Source organism: Bos javanicus, chromosome 19 (genome assembly GCF_032452875.1).
Source record: "Bos javanicus breed banteng chromosome 19, ARS-OSU_banteng_1.0, whole genome shotgun sequence".
NCBI classification, from domain to species: Eukaryota; Metazoa; Chordata; class Mammalia; order Artiodactyla; family Bovidae; genus Bos; species Bos javanicus.
Genome location: NC_083886.1, coordinates 33912891 through 33928777, shown reverse-complemented (window position 1 = coordinate 33928777; position 15887 = coordinate 33912891).

Here is a 15887-nt window from a genome sequence, read left to right as displayed (position 1 = left end):
TATTCTCATCTGTGAAATGGGTCCTGTTGGGATGCCTTCAGTCAGAATGGGGGAGTATTCTTAACTCCTCAAGACTAGGGGGTATGAACTCAGGTCATCTATTTAGTTCAGTTCAGTTTGGTCACTGAGTCATGTCCGACTCTTTGTGACACCATGAACTGTAGTATGCTGGACTTCCCTGTCCATCACAAACTCCCGGAGCTTACTCAAACTCATGTCCATTGAGTCAGTGATGCCATCCAACCATCTCATCCTCTGTTGTTCCCTTCTCCTCCTGCCTTCAATCTTTCCCAGCATCAGGGTCTTTTCAAATGAGTCAGTTCTTCGCATCAGGTGGCTGAAATATTGGAGTTTCAGCTTCAGCATCAGTTCTTCCAGTGAATATTCAGGACTGATTTCCTTTAGGATGGACTGGTTGGATATCCTTACAGCCCAAGGGACTCTCAAGAGTCTTTTCCAATACCACAGTTCAAAAGCATCAATTCTTTGGTGCTCAGCTTTCTTTATAGTGCAACTCTCATATCCATACATGACTACTGGAAAAATCAAAGCTTTGACTAGACGGACTTTTGTTGGCAAAGTAATGTCTCTGCTTTTTAATATGCTATCTAGGTTGGTCATAGTTTTTCTTCCAAGGAGCAAGCGTCTTTTAATTTCATGGCTGCAGTCAATACCTGCAGTGACTTTGGAGCCCTCAAAAATAAAGTCTGTCACTGTTTCCACTGTTTCCCCATCTATTTGCCATGAAGTGGTGGGACCAGATGCCATGATCTTAGTTGTCTGAATGTTGAGTTTTAAGACAATTTTTTCACTTTCCTTTCATTTTCATCAAGAGGTTCTTTAGTTCCTCTTCACTTTCTGCCATAAGTGTGGTATCATTTGCATATCTGAGGTTATTGATATTTCTCCCAGAAATCTTGATTCCAGCTTGAGCTTCATCCAGTCCATCACAATGTACTCTGCATATAAGTTAAATAAGCAGGGTGACAATATACAGCCTTGATGTACTTCTTTCTCTATTTGGAACCAGTCTGTTGTTCCATGTCCAGTTCTAACTGTTGCTTCTTGGCCTGAATACAGATTTCTCAGGAGGCAGGTCAGGTGGTATTCCCATCTCTTTCAGAATTTTCCACAGTTTGTTGTGATCCACACAGTCAAAGGCTTTGGCATAGTCAATAAAGCAGAAGTAGATGTTTTTCTGGAACTCTCTTGCTTTTTCGATGATCCAGCAAATGTTGGCAATTTGATCTCTGGTTCCTCTGCCTTTTCTAAATCCAGGTTGAACATCTGGAAGCTTACAGTTCACTTACTGTTGAAGCCTGGCGTGGAGAATTTTGAGCATTACTTTCCTAGCATGTGAGATGAGTGCAATTGTGAGGTAGTTTGAGCATTCTTTGGCATCGCCTTTCTTTGGGATTGGAATGAAAACTGACCTTTTCCAGTCCTGTGACCACTACTGAGTTTTTCAAATTTGCTGGCATATTGAGTGTAGCACTTTCAGAGCATCATCCTTCAGGATTTGAAATAGCTCAACTGGAATTCCATCACCTCCACTAGTTTTGTTTGTAGTGATGCTTCCTAAGGCCCACTTGACCTCACATCCAGGATGTCTGGCTCTAGGTGAGTGATCACACCATCGTGATATTGGACCTACCTAGTGGCTCAGATGGTAAAGCGTCTGCCTACAACATGGGAGACCCAGGTTCAATCCCTGGCTCGGGAAGATCCTCTGGAGAAGGAAATGGCAACCCACCCCAACCATTGTGATATTACTATCCACCTATTAGTCCTATTAGGTCACCTATTGGTTCAGGTCAACCTGGTAGTTCAGGTCACAGAGTGAAACCTCTCTCCCTCTTACTTAGCATCACCCTCTCCCCTCTGCTGGCTGCCTGTAGACACAGTGTCATGTGAGGGGTTTTTCTGTTGAGCTTCTGATGCCTGGGGCTCTCAGGCTTGTGGGTGGAGCATCAGAACATCCGAAGACCTCATAGAAGAGCCTGAGTATACAGGCATGCTAAGTCATTTCAGTTGTGTTGGATTCCTTGCGACCCTATGGACTGTAGCCCACCAGGCTCCTCTGTCCATGGTATATCCCAGGCAAGAATACTGGAGTCGGTTGCCATGCCTTCCTCCAGGGAATCTTCCTGACCCAGGGATGGAACCCACATCTCTTATGTCTCCAGCATCAGCAGGTGCGGTCTTTACCACTAGTGCCACATGGGAAGCCCATATGATATGTAGCACTAAGGAAGCAGTGATATGTTAAGAAGTATTTCAGCTAATGAATGAATGGAGGATTTGACTGTCACCATTTTGCAAACATCTATGAATTAATGTGGGTGCAGTTTAAACTTACTCCCTCTGGATCTAACTGCCTGTTTATACAAAATGCATGCTTCCTGTTAAAGACCCTATGGGAAATTCCAAAGTGCCTGAAACTGCAAAATCCAGACTAGGGGAAATTGTATACGTCACATATCCTAGTCTCTTCAATCCAAGTCTGTGAGAAGAAAGAAAGATTTGAAAGGAGAATCGTTGAACCTAGGTAGACAAATCAACCAAATGGACCAACACTCAAACTTCACTTTAAAAAGCTGTAGAAGACAATTGAAAAAATATGAATGCTATAAAACCTTTGATATATTAAGGATTTACTGTGCATTTTAAAAACTGAAAGTGGTATTATGATTACGCTTTAAAAAACCTTTCTCTGGAGGTAGATACTGAAATAGTTATAAATGATTCATGTCTAGAGTTTGCTTCAAATTGTTCTGGGGCTGGGGAGAAATGAATAGGGGTAAAGATAAAACAAGATTGGCCAGGTATTGATAATTTTTGAAGTTAGGTGATAGATACAGTAAGTAAGTCACTATAGTCTTCTGTCTACTTTTTGATTTGCTCAAAAATTTCCATAATGAAAGCTTAAGAAAAATTTGGAAGCAGCCAAGATATTCTTACATGGGGTGGGCAAAAAGATAAGTAAGCTGTGGCCCATGCAGACAGTGAAATATTATTCAGCACTAAAAAGAAATGAGCTATCAAGCCATGAAAACACATGGAGGAACTTGAAATGCATGTTACTAAGTGTAAGAAACCAGTCTGAAAAGGCTCAGATCAGATCAGATCAGATCAGTCGCTCAGTCATGTTCGACTCTTTGCGACCCCATGAATCGCAGCACACCAGGCCTCCCTGTCCATCAACAACTCTCGGAGTTCACCGAGACTCACGTCCATCGAGTCAGTGATGCCATCCAGCCATCTCATCCTCTGTTGTCCCCTTCTCCTGCCCCCAATCCCTCCCAGCATCAGTCTTTTCCAATGAGTCAACTTTTCGCACGAGGTGGCCAAAGCATGCAGTTTCAGCTTTAGCATCATTCCTTCCAAGGAAATCCCAGGGCTGATCTCCTTCAGAATGGACTGGTTGGATCTCCTTGCAGTCCAAGGGACTCTCAAGAGTCTTCTCCAACACCACAGTTCAAAAGTATCAATTCTTCGGTGCTCAGCCTTCTTCACAGTCCAACTCTCACATCCATACATGACCACAGGAAAAACCATAGCCTTGACAAGACGAACCTTTGTTGGCAAAGTAATGTCTCTGCTTTTGAATATGCTATCTAGGTTGGCCATAACTTTCCTTCCAAGGAGTAAGCATCTTTTAATTTCATGGCTGCAATCACCATCTGTAGTGATTTTGGAGCCCCGAAAAATAAAGTCTGACACTGTTTCCACTGTTTCCCCATCTATTTCCCATGAAGTAATGGGACCAGATGCCATGATCTTCGTTTTCTGACTGTTGAGCTTTAAGCCAACTTTTTCACTCTCCACTTTCACTTTCATCAAGAGGCTTTTGAGTTCCTCTTCACTTTCTGCCATGAGGGTGGTGTCATCTGCATATCTGAGGTTATTGATATTTCTCCCGGCAATCTTGATTTCAGCTTGTGTTTCTTCCAGCCCAGCATTTCTCATGATGTACTCCGCATAGAAGTTAAATAAACAGGGTGACAATATACAGCCTTGACGAACGCCCTTTCCTATATGGAACCAGTCTGTTGTTCCATGTCCAGTTCTAACTGTTGCTTCCTGACCTGCATACAAATTTCTCAAGAGGCAGGTCAGGTGGTCTGGTATTCCCATCTCTTTCAGAATTTTCCACAGTTTATTGTGATCCACACAGTCAAAAGCTTTGGCATAGTCAATAAAGCAGAAATAGATGTTTTTCTGGAACTCTCTTGCTTTTTCCATGATCCAGCGGGTGTTGCCTATTTGATCTCTGGTTCCTCTGCCTTTTCTAAAACCAGCTTGAACATCAGGAAGTTCACGGTTCACATATTGCTGAAGCCTGGCTTGGAGAATTTTGAGCATTACTTTACTAGCGTGTGAGATGAGTGCAATTGTGCGGTAGTTTGAGCATTCTTTGGCATTGCCTTTCTTTGGGATTGGAATGAAAACTGACCTTTTCCAGTTCTGTGGCCACTGCTGAGTTTTCCAAATTTGCTGGCATATTGAGTGCAGCACTTTCACAGCATCATCTTTCAGGATTTGGAATAGCTCAACTGGAATTCCATCACCTCCACTAGCTTAGTTCGTAGTGATGCTTTCTAAGGCCCACTTGACTTCACATTCCAGGATGTCTGGCTCTAGGTCAGTGATCACACCATCGAGATTATCTGAGTCGTGAAGATCTTTTTTGTACAGTTCTTCTGTGTATTCTTGCCATCTCTTCTTAGTATCTTCTGCTTTTGTTAGGTCCATACCATTTCTGTCCTTTATCGAGCCCATCTTTGCATGAAATGTTCCTTTGGTATCTCTGATTTTCTTGAAGAGATCCCTAGTCTTTCCCATTCTGTTGTTTTCCTCTATTTCTTTGCATTGATTGCTGAAGAAGGCTTTCTTATCTTTTCGTGCTATTCTTTGGAACTCTGCATTCAGATGTTTATATCTTTCCTTTTCTCCTTTGCTTTTTGCTTCTCTTCTTTTCACAGCTATTTGTAAGGCCTCCCCAGACAGCCATTTTGCTTTTTTGCATTTCTTTTCCATGGGGATGGTCTTGATCCCTGTCTCCTGTACAATGTCACGAACCTCATTCCATAGTTCATCAGGCACTCTATCTACCAGATCTAGGCCCTTAAATCTATTTCTCACTTCCACTGTATAATCATAAGGGATTTGATTTAGGTCATACCTGAATGGTCTAGTGGTTTTCCCTACTTTCTTCAATTTAAGTCTGAATTTGGCAAAAAGGAGTTCATGATCTGAGCCACAGTCAGCTCCTGGTCTTGTTTTTGCTGACTGTGTAGAGCTTCTCCATCTTTGGCTGCAAGGAATATAATCAATCTGATTTCGGTGTTGACCATCTGGTGATGTCCATGTATAGAGTTTTCTCTTGTGTTGTTGGAAGAGGGTGTTTGCTATGGCCAGTGCATTTTCTTGGCAAAACTCTATTAGTCTTTGCCCTGCTTCATTACGTATTCCAAGGCCAAATTTGCCTGTTACTCCAGGTGTTTCTTGACTTCCTACTTTTGCATTCCAGTCCACTATAATGAAAAGGACATCTTTTTTGGATGTTAGTTCTGAAAGGTCTTATAGGTCTTCATAGAACCGTTCAACTTCAGCTTCTTCAGCATTACTGGTTGGGGCATAGACTTGAAGGCACAGCTATGGAGATGGAGCACAGAGGATGTTCAGGGCCGTGAAAACACTAGTAATGGCACTTAATGCATTTGTCCAAACCTGCAGAATGTACAGCACCCTACTGTAAACTGCAGACTTTGGGAGACAGTGTCGGGTCATTGTAAGTTCATCAATTGTAGCAAATTTAACAAATGTGCCACTGTGTTGGGGGAATGTTGAGAGAAGAGGATAGGAACAGAAGGTGTAAGCTAAATCTCTGTAACTTCTCAATTGTGCTGTGAACCTAAACTACTCTGATAAGTAAGATCTTAAAGTACACAGACACACACAACGCAATATCATTAGTCATTAGAGAAATACACATTAAAACCACAATGAGATACTATCACACTCCTGTTAGGTGCGCAAACAATAATAATCAAGGACAACCCTAGATTGTGGAGCAACTGGAACTCTCATGACACTGCAGGAAGGCTACAGTGTTACACAGGCCCCTTGGAGATGGAACTTGGCAGTTTCTGTAAAGTTAAATATATACCAACCTAATGGTGAACAAACCCATATCTGGGCATTTACCCAAGAGAAATAGATACATGTTCACACAAAAACCTGTATGCAAATGTCTACAGACACTTGGTTCAAAAATTCTCAAAACTGGTAACAATCCAAATGTCCTTCAACTGATGCATTAAAAACCACATGCTGTCCTTCCATTGGAAGGGAATTCTCATTGGAAAAAATCCTATTCTGGGAAAGACTGAAGGCAAAAGGAGAAGTGGGGGCAACAGAGGATGAGGTGGTTAGATAGCATCGCTGACTCAATGGACATGAATTGGAGCAAACTCCGGGAGAGAGTGAAGGACAGGGGAGTCTGGAGTGCTTTAGTCCATGGGGTCGTAGAGTCAGACATGACTTCGCCACTGAACAACAGTCTTTCCATGCAGTGGAATTTTATTCACCAAGAAAAGAAGGAATGCAGATTTGATCCACACAAGGCCATGGTAAATCTCCCAAGCATCATGCGGAAAACAGAAGCAGCCTGACTCTACAGGCTACATCAATGTGACTCCATTTTTACGACATTCTCGAAAAGACAAAAGAATGATCCCAGTGGGTAGGATTAGGGTTGACTACCAATGGGTAAGGAGGAATTTTAGGGGGTGATGGAGCTGTTCTGTGTCTTGGTAGTGGTGCTGGTTACAACATGGTATGATGTCTTGAAACTCCTACAACTGTCCATTTTAAAAGGGTGCATGTGTTCATGTTCAGTCTCTTCAGTCATGTCCAACTCTCTGGGACCTCATGGACTATAGCCCATGAGGCTCCTCAGAATCCATGGGATTCTCCAGGCAAGAATACTGGAATAGGTTGCCATGCCCTCCTCCAGGGGATCTTCCTGGGATCGAACCCACATCTCCAGAGGCTCCTGCACTGAAGGCGGATTCTTTACTGCTGAGCCACCAGGGAAACCCTTAAGGGTGAATTTGCTCTATGTAAATTAACTAGACTTTTTTTTTTTTTTTAATTTTGAATGCAAATCATTGTGAGAGATAACAGCGGTCTAAAAGCCAATGACATTAAAATAAGGTCAATTGGCCAACAACTGCCAGCAGTTGGTGTTCTGACCCTTCCTGATTTTGGAGAACAAATGTTAAGGATGGTGGAGTGCCCGGGGCTCGAGAAGGAAAGAGAGAGTGGGGGAAGGGAGGGGACAGGCTGGGGGTCCAGCTGGTGGGGCTTCCTTGGGAGACCTGGCAGGCCCCAATCCAGCCCCTAGGGGCACTTGAATAAGCCATTCATTTGCTAATGATTCTTTGGGAGCAGCTTACCGGGAGCCCTGGTATCCAGCCCCCAGCCCCACATACCTCCCTTGCTCATTAAATTCTTTTCCTTGATTTGCTAGAAAAATATTCGAAGACCAAATGATACATCACAGGTGTACTGAGTTTCAGCGCAAAATCAGATGCGATTTTGTCCTAAAATTTTTTTCCCTGGTGTTTGCAAACACGGTGCCACGTGGCAGGAGAATGCGGACCCAGAGTCTGAATTCCGGGGCTCTGGTCCAGGACATACCCATGGTGGACATTGTTGACCAGCTTCAGTTTCATCACCTGTCAAATGGAAATTGTCGTTCTGAGCAATAATGTACTTTCTGTATTTTTAAGCGATTTGTTATCTGAAAAATGTTATTTACATGGGAAAGCACTGGTGGGGACCTGAATCCCCTGAGTCGTGACCTGGGCTCCCCCCACCCTCTCCGGATGGCTCAGACCTTTGTTCTACAGCTCTTACATCTGGGATATGATATGCGCCTTCTTAGGATGGGGAGGGGGGATCCCAATTCCCACTAATGCAGCCTCTAACAATGGCTTCGATGAAAGAGATAAGGGAAGAGGCCAGAGGGTCTCCGGAAAGAAAGGGAGCTTGTAGCTTTTCAAGTTCAATGAGGCTTAGGAGGTTGGAGGGCTCTTCACATAAAGGCCTGTTGAAAAGAGCTCCCCTGATTCAAAGCCCAGGCTTTCCCAGACCCCTGACCACTTGCAGCCGTCTGGAGGGACATGCGTGTACCGCGTGTCAGCTTCCCTTCCCCATTGCTTTTCCACCCCAAGCCTGGACCCCAATCTGTAAGGACCCGAAGGGATCACCTGCAGGTTCTGACTGGCAGCAGCCTGGGAACCCCGGGCAGCAGGTGCAGCCTGCATCACCGTGCCAGCTCAGGACTTGATGTATGCAAATGCTGGGGCCCGGGGGCTGAGGACAATGGAGCATCCTTAATCCCCCTGGGCGAGGGAGGGGGGAACCTTGGTCCACACCCCTCCCCCCTGCTGAAGCCTCCGAAGGAAGGAGATCTTCCTGCACCCGCCCTGCCTCCCTTCAAAGCATGCAGCCCAGAGGCGGCCCTGGCTCCAGCAGAGATGCCTGGGAGGCTCAGCCTGGTGCCCTGGGCCTGCAAGGGGACCCTCAGTGGTTCCTGCTTTTTGGTGAAAATGAGCAAACCTTGGAGGGGGCAGGAAGCCTGAGGAGGTCTAATGCTGCTGTGCAGGCCTCAGCCTCCAAGTCAAAGTGAAAGTGTTAGTTGTTCAGTCGTGTCCAACTCTTTGTGACCCCATGGACAGTAGCCCACCAGGCTCTTCTGTCCATGGGATTTCCCAGGCAAGAATACTGGAGTGGGTTGCCATTTCCTTCTCCAGGGGATCTTCCCGACCCAGAGATCGAAGCCGGGTCTCCTGCATTGCAGGCAGACTTTTTACTGTCTGAGCCATCAGGGAAGCTCAGCATTTGTGATTTCTTCCACCCAAGCAAAAGCCCAGCTCTTACCCTGCTGTCCTGAGCACTTGGGCCAGTCACTCTCCTCTTGGTGACCAAGGCAGCCCTGCCTCTCTGAGGACCCAAAGCAGAAGGCAGGTGGCTTCTATCTGATAGGTGTGGATTATCACCACTGCCACCAAGGGGACCAGGGTTTCCATCCCCACCTTATGTCATGAAAGCCCTCATTCATATCCACTCTAAACTTTGCAGGTCGGTACTCTGTCTCCATTTTCAGATGGAAAATGCATGGTCCCAGATTGTAACTCCCCCACCCTCCGCCACCCCTCCCCACCCCAAATTGTGCCTCCCAGGTCCTCTTCACCCCACAGAGGAACTCAACCTTCAGAGTGCATCTACTTTAGTCTTGGGCTAGAAGAAGTGTGATGCAATCTGCATACAAATGAGGAATGTTTTACAGGAGCCTCATGTTCAGATTCTGCTAATATTTGCCATGCTTTCTTCCTCCTTCCCGACGTTTTTGAGGCCCTTTCTTTCACTAAACTCCAGCTTCAGGTGAGTACCAGTACCTGGCTCTGATACCGTTCCAAAAAGCTCCCTGGATTCTGGCTCTGTTCTGGGGCACGGCTCCCTTCAAGCAAGGAGGAGGAGCATTGTTAGGTAAAGCTGGAGGCTCCCTCCAGGCCTGAGATTCCGTGACTCTGGAGAGGTCCCTAGCTGTGCCATAATCCCGTGGCATGCGTGTCTGCTGTCGAATGACACTTTAGCTCTGCCCTGGGGACAGGAACAAAGCTTGGATTGGTGGTTTTTAAAAGACAAGACTAAACATTCCCCCTTCTGTTTTCTTATCTCTGGGAAGATTCGTTTCTTAGGCGCTCTGAGTCTGACTACGTTTAGGAGAAGCTGTGGGCTGGCTCTGGGCTCTGGCACTTGGGCACAGGGACCCTCTTCTGGACACCATGGCTGTGTCCAAGCTTGAGCCCATCCAGTGGCATGCGGAATTGCTTAGATGTCGTTTTCCTTCTACCAAGGGCTTCAGAAATGCCAAAGGCACCGCCCACTTGCCCTCCTGCCATGGGGAGAGTCCGGTTCATTACTTTCTAATGTTTTCAGATTCAAATGATTGTGTCAATTAGCAATAGGAAATCACCATTAGGTCATCTTTCCTATGCTCTCAGGGGCTGAAGCAGGATCAATGTACGTTCTCCAGCCCTTTGTTCTCCCTTGTGTTAAATAATGTAAGGAATGGGGCTTCTGTTCTTGAGAGAGTATTACATATTCTAATAGATTTTCCCAGTTAAGAAGGCCTTTCATCTTTGGCCCAAAGTTTCCTTTCTTGAAATTCATTTCAGGACTTCGTTCTTCGGATCTCTTTTCCATGGCAGCCTATCCCTTCTGGGATTTAGACCCTAAAGATGCATTTTGTAGGACTGGTTCTTTGGTAAGTGAGATATACAAGCTTGCCCAGGATGGGAAACAAGTCCAAGTGGACCAGATCTTTCCTTCCTGCTGTTACACAAATAAGTGAAATAATTATAGAAACAATCACAGAGACAAACAATTGGGTGATACTGACCAGAACTCTGGGGTGTTGTGGGCCAGAGGTCCCACTGAGATTTTTCTCTAGATTTTCTTATGATTCAAACAATGTAACTTGTTCTGTTCCCTTCAGAAGGACCTGACAGGCCACTTAGAAGCATCTCTTTTCCTTGCTCCACCACCTCCTTCTGTACCAGCACCACCCGGTTCCATCCAAGGATGAAGGAGGCGGTTAGGGAATCAGGGGCTCTCAGGGGCTGTGAGCAGAAGCGCATTCTTACTGAGGACTCGGAGGATGTGGCTTTTTCAGAGACCAAAACCAAAAAGGTCTCATTTTTCAGAGGCTCCCATGAAGCAAAGACTATAGGTGCTTAGCTCAACTCTGTGCTTCTGGCTGGTTCTACAGAAAATTGGGAAATCATTTGCAAATCTGGCCAGAACTCTTCTGGACTCTTCCTTCAGTACTTTTCTCAACTCCTGGCAACCTGGCTGGAGATGCCCCGCCCCCCAAAGTCCCGCCCACTGCTCCCATCCCTGTGCACCTTCCCTTTCAGATTTTTCTCCCCTTCCTTGGCTCTTGACTTCCAAGCCACTGAAAGGGATTCTGATAAGTTAATTCAAAATCAAGTTCTCCTTGAAGGGCAAGGCGTGTGGCTACTTTCCGTCCTCAGCAGCTTGCACAAGACTTGTCTGTGCAAAGTAGGCGTTCATTTGAGGTATGTTAATTAGAAGAGGGGCTACTATTTTTCGTAAAGATTTCAAAGACATGGCTCACTCCTTCATCTTCCTTCCTGTCATTCTTCTGTCCCTCCATCCTTCCCTCTTCTCTTCTTGTCTTTCTCCTTTCCCAATGTCTAGTCTTCATTCCTCTTTCTACAAATATTGTTGAATACTTTAGCAACACCTTTTTTTAAATGGTTTTTTAAATTAATATTTTAAAAATTTGTTTATTGTTAATTGGAGGATAATCACTTTATAATTTTGTCTTGGTGTCTGCCATACATCAACATGAATCAGCCATAGGTATACATATGTCCCCTCCCTCTTGAACCTCCCTCCCACCCCTCCATCCCATCCCACCCCTCTAGGTTGTCACAGAGCATCGGATTTGAGCTCTCTGGGTCATACAGAGAATTCCCACTGGCTGTCTATTTTACATACGGTAATGTGTATGTTTCAGTGCTGCTCTCTCAGTTCGTCCCACCCTCTCCTTCCCCCACTGAATCCAGTCTGTTCTCTAAGTCTGCATCTCCATTGCTGCCCTGCAAATAGGTTCATGAATACCATCTTTCTAGATTCCATGTAAATGCATAACATGCGATTTGTTTTTCCCTTTCTGACTTCTAGGGATTCAGAAGAAAATAAGATAAACACAGCACTTTTGTGAAATTTGTATCTGTTGGGGAAATACCATAACCAAGTTATCGCAGGAGTGTGTGAGATAAACTCAGAGCGTGGCCGTGCTGGGAAGAGAATCCCCTCAGCAGAGAGAGAGTAACAATGCAGGGAGGGGGAGAAGGAGGGACTTCCTCGGGATTGGTGACCTGGTAGCCTCTCCAAAGTGACTTTTGAGCTGAGAGTTGACCAGCAAGAAACATTCACCTTTGTGAAGTGCTGGGGGCAAAGAGGGCTGGGGCTTCCCAGGTGGTACTAGTAGTAAAGAACCCACCTGCTGATGCAGGAGATGTAAGAGATGCAGGTTTGATCCTGGGTCTGGAAGATCCCCTGGAGGAGGGTGTGGCAACCCACTCCAGTACTCTTGCCTGGAGAATCCCATGGACATGGGAGCCTGACAGGCTACAGTCCATGGGGTCGAGAAGAGTCAGACACGACTGAAGCGACTTAGCACAGGGGAACAGAGTGCCAGTCAGACTGTAAAGTGGGATGATAAACATCTTTGGAGCGGGGAGAAGGTGGGGAGCACTTGGGAAATTAATAGGAGGCAACCAGCTGGTGTGCACTGAGCTGACGGTCAGACCTCGTCAGAACCTATTGCATTGATGTGAAGCCTTGTGGGCCTTGGAAACAAGGATGCACTTTAATCAGAAAGATAATCCTTTACTGTTGTCGTTTTGTACCTGTCCTGTCCCTGCTCTGGATGTTATAAGTATGGCTGTGTTACAAATTGCTCCAGGCTCAGTGCCTTCAAATAATGATCATGTATGATCTCCAAATCTCTGGGCTCAGGATTCAGATGCCCTCACTGGGCAGTCCATCCCAGGGTCTCCAACTCTGCTCATTGAAAGGCTCCATGGAGGCGGGAAGACGTCTTCTCCAGACAGCTCACTCCAGTGACTGACACTGCCCATGGTCAGAGACCTCAGTCCTCAGCCATGTGAAGTCCTTTCTGGGGCTGCTGGAGTGTCCTCAAGACATGGGGACCAGATTCCTTGAGTGCGAGTGACCCGAGGAACCACGGCCAAGCTGTGAGGTCTTCCTTGGCTAGACCTCAGAAGTCACACGTCCTTATTTCTACAGCATCCTGTAGGATACACAGGTCAGCTTTGGGGTCAAAGGGCATGGATAAGGGAGGTTAAGAACCAACCACAGGTCTCCTTGCTTATCTGTGCTTAGTGATGTTTATGCTGGATAATTCCCAGAGTCTTTTCTAAGCCTTGCATTTTTGGGTGATAACTTCCATGAATACTCCTGTTCTCATAGGATTCTGGTTTTAATTAGGTCATCCCTCTGCTCTGATGGAAGGGCATGAGAAGATGGAGGAGAGGACTTGGATGAAGCTCATAGTTCCCTCAAATCAGACCACAAGAGATGCTCCTAGGCTTACACTAGAGCTGACACAATCCTGGCTGCAGGGAGTAAAAAAATAAAGCTGTCGAGCTTTATGACTCACCTCATAGGATGGACTTGGCAAGCCTGAGCTTGCCGAATATTCCAGGGCACCAGGGTTGTCTTCACTGGGGCTTCTCCAAGCCACATACACACCAGTGTTATCAGCGGGGAATTGTTATGAGGGGGCAGCCTGACAATGCGGCATTGTCCTGTGGGATTATGGCCAGGTTTTAACAAATGACCCTTTATCCCATGTGTTTTTCCCTGGGTTGTTCGACACGCCTCAGTGCAGGCTCGCGGGGGATGTTTGGGAACACCTGTTTTTCTGTTGTGTCTCCAATATTTCTTGGTACATCTTTCCACTCTTGATTGGCACTGTTCTGGCAGGGTCCTGAAGATGGAATGTTGTTGTAGGGGAGCCCGGGGGAGTTGGCAGGGGCAGTCCTGGTAGCAGCTGTGATTTGTAGCAAAGAATGTTCCAGAGTTGAATCTGCCCCAGCAAAGTTCCTACTGCAGCTCAGCATGGGATGGAATGATGGTGTCAAAATCTGGAGAAAGGAGAAGAGGGTATTATGTGTCATCCAGGGTTAAGGAGGGAAAAAATATCCTTTGAAAGTTACAAAAACATTCTTAAGGAAATTCATCATTGATTCACTAGGATTTGTCTGAAAACTGGGATTCAAATCCTAACGTTTTATTCTCTGTCTTATATCTATGTCTTGGAGCTTCCCTGATAGCTCAGTTGGTAAAGAATCCCCCTGCAATGCAGGAGACACCAGTTTGATTCCTGGGTCTGGAAGATGCCCTGGAGAAGGGATAGGTTCCCCACTCCATTATTCTTGGGCTTCCCTTGTGGCTAAGCTGGTAAAGAATCCACCTGCAATTTGGAAGACCTGGGTTTGATCCTTGCATTGGGAAGATCCCCTGGAGAAGGGAACAGCTACCCACTCCAGTATTCTGGCCTGGAGAATTCCATGAACTCTGTAGTCCATGGGTCGCAAAGAATCGGACACGACTGAGCGACTTTCACTTTCACTTCATTTTGGTGCCTGTTGCTAGTGAAACTCCCAGCTATGCTATTCGTCCTGTGTATGGTCTGCTTCCTTCACTGAGAATGAGCTCCTCGAGGGTAGACACCTACATTTAAAAATCCAGAGGTGCCCTGGGTCCTTTTAGGGGGGCAAGCCACCCCTTTTGCTCCTGGGTTTTAGAGCGGGTAAATCGCCATTTGGGACTTACAGGGCACCTTTGGGTCCCTCTGACTTGCTCCTTCCCTCTTCGCACTGAGGATGAAGAAGAGTTAGAGAAAAGAACCCAGGGCAAGGTCAGTCTTTACTGTCTCACACAGGAGCTTGGCATGGTGCTCTGTGATGACTTAGAGGGGTTGGATGGCAGGTGGGTGGGAGGGAAGCTACAGAGGGAGGGACAGGTGTATACTCATAGCTGATTCACTTTGCTGTACAACAGAAACTAATGCAACATTGTAAAGCAGCTATACTCCAGTAAAGAAATTCCATGATGCTGGCAAGTCAAAATGCAGGAAGTGGCAAAATATGGTCATGTCTTGGTCTTTTTAAAACCTACTTTAGCTACTCTATGTTTCCAACAATTTTCAACTTTTAGATTAATTTTCAGCCTTGAAAAATTAAGATAGCAGAGCCATTCAGCCATTTATTCTTCTGACAAATAGTAGCTCAACAGCTACTGTCGATACCCATCCTTGGGACTGAGTCATGATAGAAACAAAACACCATCCCTGTTTTCTAGGAGCTTCAAGGTCCATGCAGTCTTTCTCAGAAGAGTATTTTTAGAGACATAAAATAAAATAGATAAGAATAAAACATAAAATGAATTACAGTAGTATAGATATTGTTACTAAGCTATTTTAAAAGCTGCAATGCAGTGCAGTTAGTCGCTCAGTCATGTCCAACTCTTTAAGGCCCAATGGACTGTATATAGCCCACCAGGCTCCTCTGGCCATGGAATTCTCCAGGTAAGGACACTGGACTGGGTTGCCATGCCCTCCTGCAGGGGATCTTCCTGACCCAGGGATCAAACTCAGGTCTCCTGCCTTGCAGGCAGTCTCTTTACTGTCTGAGCCACCAGGGGAGCCCCACAATGTAGTAATAGATGTAGTTTTAGATTAATGTATTAAATGACAGTTGTGATGAGAAAGAAAAATCCTATGATAAACCAAAATGGAAAAGAATATTTAAAAAAGAATGTAACAAATGCATAACCAAATCGCTTTGCTGTGTAACAGGAGTTAACGACATTGTAAATCAACTATCCATGCACTGTGCTGTGCTCAGTTCCTCAGTCATGTCTGACTCTGCGATCCCATGGACTGTAGCGCGCCAGGCTCCTTTGTCCATGGGATTCTCCAGGCAAGAATACTGGAGTGGGTTGCCATTCCCTCCTCCAGGGAATCTTCCTGACCCAGGGATCGAACCCAGGTCTCATATCTCCTACATTGGCAGGTGGGTTCTTTACCACTAGTGGCACTTGGGAAGCCCATAAATCAATTATGCTTCAATAAAAATGAATAAGAAAAAAAGATCTTTATTGGAGTTCTGAAAAAGATTTGTGGCAGGGGGCGTGGTCCTAAAAGAGAATGTGGTCTCTGTCCCAGGGCTGAGGTTAGCCAGGAAAGCAGT